Source organism: Nelumbo nucifera, chromosome 4 (genome assembly GCF_055504915.1).
Source record: "Nelumbo nucifera cultivar China Antique chromosome 4, China Antique-T2T, whole genome shotgun sequence".
Taxonomy (NCBI): Eukaryota; Viridiplantae; Streptophyta; class Magnoliopsida; order Proteales; family Nelumbonaceae; genus Nelumbo; species Nelumbo nucifera.
In genome coordinates this window covers 48,642,967-48,649,113 of record NC_142652.1, presented here as the reverse complement: position 1 = coordinate 48,649,113, position 6,147 = coordinate 48,642,967, and positions in this window count along the sequence as shown.

Genomic DNA, 6,147 nt, shown 5'->3' with positions numbered 1-6,147 from the left:
TTGGTGTTTTGAATTAACATTTATTCATTAAACTCCCTCCTTAGCCTTCTATTCACCAATTGATGACTGAATCTTCAGTAAAATTTAGGTAAAGAGGGTCTCATTCTAAAATTAAAAGAAAAAATTATAATTAATAATCAAGAAAAAAATAATGCACTAAAAGTATAACTTAAATAACTTAAGAAAACTATATATATTTTTATTAAATATATATATGATCATTATTGTAGCAATATATCCTACAAGACTTCATTATAAACAATATTTTGTGTCAAAATCCTTAAGTTCATAGTCTTTGTTTTGTATAAAAATTTTCAATACAGATGGGAAAGCTGCATGATATATAACAACATATAACTATCTATGAGAGAATACAGGCTTTGGCAAATAGACACTTACATATTGCATCATTTGCCCTTGACTTTTATTAATGCTCATAAAAAGGTAACCACAAAGGAGTTTGTCTTCGTTTTATCACAAATGGCTACTCTTTATCAGTGGGTGAAAGAGTAATAATTGGAATTACTTTTTCTTCAATGACCCGATTCTTCATCTTTTAAACAATTAAGCGAATGATTCAATTAAATGAGTGTAATTCCGGAGGATTCATATTTTGCTCATTATCATCACCATGCAATGAAAGCAAGCTGTTAGCATTTAAGTATGTTTGTACAATTCCTAGCAGTTCTGTGAGCATAATTGAGTTTATTTAATCAACATCAATATTTTCTTGGGTGAAAATACCATGCTATTGTAAATATGATTAATCAGTATATTTCTCCTCAAAGCATGGATATATCATATAAAAGAATCTGTATTCCTCCGTTATTATCGTCAATAAGAAACTTTCTTGGAATTTGTATCGAATTTGGCTTTTTACCTTGAACAAAAGATATATTTGGCACCTTACCATTTTTAATTTGCAAATTCTTGCAATTGTAGTTGCTTTTTTCTGTAATATTTGGAGGTAGAATACATATGTTGGTTTTAAGTGTAAGAATTTGACAATGATTCCATAGGTGCAATCTCTTAATCGCAGATGCAAGAATTTGTACTCTTCCACCTTTCCAAGTAAGTAGAAAGATTTGACAAAAATCACCTTCAAGAATAACTAACTTCCCTCTAAAAATTGTATCTTCTGCAATTGCTGGCAATCCTTTTATTATATTGATAAAAGTCCTATTTGTCATAGAAGCTTCATCCCAAATAATTAAATTCGTCTTTTGGATCAATTTAGTTAAATTTGTTTGTTGGTTGATTGAACAACATTATGATTCACATAAAATTAAAGAGATCTTGAACCTTGAATGAGTTGTCCTTTCTCAGGTAATAATAAAGCACAATTCCTAAAAAAGTAATTGACAGGATAATTTTATTCTTAGTCCTAAACTTGACAATGATTGTTTCCCAAAGGTAAGTTTTCCCTATTCCACCACTCCTACAAACAAAAAAAAGACCACCATTTTCATTGTTATGTGCTTCCATTATCCCGTCAAAAAATTGATTTTTAATTTGCATTTAAGCCTTCATGCCTTGTAGCAAAGTTTTGAGCTTCCACTACCGCACTATCATAATTCAATTCTTCACGAATCAACCTATTGAGAAAGAGTTGAAAGTATTGGTCGGATGGCATTGGCATGAGTGTGAATTCTTTTAAAGACCTTCCATTTTTATTCAAAATATTTTCAATCTCATAAAGTGTCATGTCTTTTAAAGTGGGTGCTTCTAATTCTAATGTAAGATCACCCTAAAGCCAAATAAGTCTCGTTAAATGTTGCATATAAAACACTATTAATTGCCCTTAAATCATCAATTGCTCCTTTTATTTTATGAAGCAATATACGCAAATAAATGATACTGTGATTGCTCAACTACTAGAAAGTGTTCTTGAATTTCAAATTTAAATATCCTCTAACATGACTCAATTGAAGATATGTAACGACAATCACAATATTGTTTGACTTCATCCATTGTTGATATTGTTATTTTCCACCACTTGTAATAGACATATTGTTTTCTTTAATTACTACAGTTGCTTGGACTGAGCCCTTGTGTATGTATCTACATAAGTACTTAATGGTTTTGTTTGTGCACATTGTTCAACATTGATATGTGCATCATACTTTAACAATAAATCTGGATTATATGGAATGACTCATCGATGGTCAATCTCAATCCCATTTATCAAAACTTTTTTCCCATCATTCTGCCTTCAATATACAACAAATCTATTTTTTCCTGTAGTAATTTCACTATAAAATGGTTTTGGGTAATCCTTCGAACACATCCCCTTGACCATATATGGACTATTTGGATTATGCTCACAATATGGACAATGTATCATACACCGGACCACTGTTTCATAAAGAAAATCATTTTCCTTATTATATATTTCTGTACATATGATAGTATTGATATCGTCAACTATTACAAACTTATCTTCTTTTGCTAAGGTTATAAGTATGTGACAATATGGAAGCCCTCTCTTTTGAAATTCATCTACATCAACATCTCTAATTAAAAAAAATAATTATTACATGATAACTAATTTAATTACATTTTTATGATGAAATTTAATTAAATATGTAAATACATTCAATAACTTCTCCAAATAGTTTATCCGTAGGGAACTCGACATTTAGTTTGTCCATCTACTTCTGCAGAACAACAATTGAATCATTTGTTATTTTTCATTTGGGACTACTCTTCTTTCCACCAACAAACTTGATTCATGCCAACCACGTCCACCGTAATCTTGGCAATGATCTTTGCTTTCTATTACCACTCTCAAATGCTCTTTGAGGCTTGTCAAAGAAGAGCCACTCCCCTAATTGTTTCATCCACAAGAATAGATAGATCAAACAACTCAAGAGCATTCCATGGTGACTTTTGGTATGTATGTAGTTGCAACTCCCTCACATTCTGGAATACCAATATCTTTTCCTTGTGTTTTTGCACTAAGAGGGGACCATCCTTTACGCCAATTCCTTCAGGATGAAGCATAGGAGTCATATTAGGTGGACATTCATTCAGGGCTAGAGCAGCATGAAAACTACTACAGTAATATAATCTTGACACCATGCATTCTGATCCTTGGCCCCAAGAAGGCAGAAGGTGCATGGAGGGAAGAAATTTGGCAGATATCTAGACAAGTGGGGAATAAAATCCTCTCCACATTCCCCATCACCATTGAAACCAATAAAAGTATTGTGGTCAAAATCTTGATGCAAATCAAACTGATGATAATAGTCCAATTGATTAGTTCATTAACTTCCATTTTATTTATTAAAGTATAGTGTGCCCCTGAACCTGAAGTGGTAGCCTTGCATAGATGAAATCCTTGAAACTCATGTTCTTGGGACCCTTGATTCTTCATAAAGTATAATGAAAATTGTTGTAAATCGGCTTAAAATTATTTATAAACGTTATTGAACTAAAGGAAAAATTCAAATGTGTGATAATAGGCCCATACCTTCCATTGTGATCGTTCAAGGCTTGAAACAAACGTTTTTTATCTCAGACGCTCTCCACTCGACTTCAAGTTTGCTAAGTGGTGACCGTCTCTATTTATAGGCATTCTTGAGGCATTCAAAAAGTCCTCCCGTCAAGGACTTTGAAGTCTCTAAACGTTACAATTCACTTAGTTTGCTTCGATTCTTAATGAGATTCTACTCATCTCCTACAACGTGGTCATCAACGTGACCACTTCCCTACAATGTGACCATTCCAACAATCTCCCACTTGGTCCATTGTTTGTTCAATTAATTTATTTATATATTTATTTAAGATTGCAATTTTTTATAGAATTGAGGCAAGGATGTCAACAACCTTGGTTTTGATAATTTTAATAAGTACTTGAGCATGAAGAGATCCTTTCCAATTTAATGCAAGCAAACCCATTTTCATGTCAAAGTACTTACATAATCACCACTCCCAAGTTACAAAGTTACAAAACTGAGCATAATAAAATGAGCTCACAACCCCAGTAACAGTCAACAAACCATATTGGTATATGTCATCTAGATATGAGGATGACGAGGAACAACTAGTAGTTATCGGCTACCTGAATCAAATGTACACATAATAACAAATAGCTGAAATTACAAATCTCAAAGCAAGCTCCCACTTATTAAATAGATTCATTTACACCACAGACTCCCATATCATTGATATGTTGTTTGAATATGTTAATTGGAAGTCCTTTAGTCATAGGATCTGCTAAATTGCTTTATGAGGCAACATAAGGTATAGTTATTGACTTATCATGCACCTTTTCATGAGCAAAATGATACTAGACGCTGGTAGTGTGCATCCCTCAAAAGTGCAATTGTAGGGGAATTATCACAAAAATTCCTTGTAAGGGTTTGGATATAGAGTCAATCACGAGCAATTCACTCAGAAGGTTTCTCAACCATATGGCATGCCTTGTAGCCTCACAATAAGAGATGTATTCTACCTCCATGGTAGATAGAGCCACACATGTCTACTTTTGGTTCCTCTAGCCATCATAAAAACATACCCAAAAATAGATTTTCTGGAGTCTGGACATCCCTTGTAATCAGAGTCAATATATCCAATCACCTCCAAATTTTCAACTTGGCCATATACAAGCCTATAGTGCTTAGTTCATTGAAGGCATCTCATTACTTTTTTAGATATTTGCCAATGTTTCCATCCTGGATTGCTTTGATATCTCCCTAGCATTCCTACTACAAAACTCAAGCCAGGTTTGATGCAAATCATGGCATACATTATTCTCCCAACTACAGATGCATAAGGGTTGTTTTTAATCTTTTGCCACTCCAGATCATTCTTAGGACATTGATCAAGACTTAAAGTGTCCCCTTTAACAAACAGAGACTCTCCAAAAGAACAAGAGTCCATGTCAAATTTCTTCAGCATATTTTAATTCCCAAAACATAGGATGCCTCACCAAGATCTTTCATTTCAAATGAGGTAGATAAGAATTGCTTAGTTTCTAACAACATTGACCAGCCATTTCCCGCTAAGAGAATGTCATCAACATATAATATAAAAAATGCAACTCTACTCCCGCTGACCTTCACATAGTTAAAATTATCTGAGGTTTTCTCTTTGAAACCAAATGCTATTATGATAGTATGGAATTTGATGTACCACTGCCTCGAATCTTGTTTAAGTCCATAAATAGACTTTTTTAATATGCAGACCCTTTGTTCTTTTCCTTCCATGACAAAACCTTCAAGTTGAAGCATATAAATAATTTATTCTAATTCTCCATTGAGAAAAACAGTTTTTACATCCATTTAAAATAAATTGTAGTCATAGTGAACTATCAATGCCACTAATGCACGGAATGAATGCTTTTTGGATACTGGAGAAAATGTCTCATTGTAATCTACTCCTTCTCTATGAGTGAATCCCTTAGCAACTAATCATGCCTTAAATTTCTCAATGGTTCCATTAGAGCCTCTTTTGGTCTTAAAGACCCATTTATATTTAATGGGTTTACTCCCCTTCGGAAGTCATAGTGAACTATCAATGCCACTAATGCACGGAATGAATGCTTTTTGGATACTGGAGAAAAGGTCTCATTGTAATCTACTCCTTCTCTATGAGTGAATCCCTTAGCAACTAATCATGCCTTAAATTTCTCAATGGTTCCATTAGAGCCTCTTTTGGTCTTAAAGACCCATTTATATTTAATGGGTTTACTCCCCTTTGGAAAGTCAACCAACTCCAATAATGAGTTATGTTCCATAGATTTAATTTCTTCTTTCATGGCTTCCAACCATTGTTCTGAATTCTTATGTTTTAAGGCTTCTAGAAAATTTCGAAGATCATTATCCACATGATCAGGTTCAACAAGATATATAATGTAATCATCTGGAATTGTAGATCTTCTAACTCTCTGAGGCCTTTGTGTGGGTCCAACATCAACATTATTTGGAAGAATATTTGGAGTGAGATTTGATAATACTTCATTAATCAAGTCCTTCATTTGAGTTTTACTCCCTTCAAAATTTTCATCACCAGTTTCAAGAAACTTCACATCCCTAGACTTGATGGTGGTAGAGTTAGGGTTTGACGGATCATATAACCTATATCCCTTTGGTCTTTCTAGATATCCCACAAAGTAACAACTAATGGATCTATATGAGGTTTTAG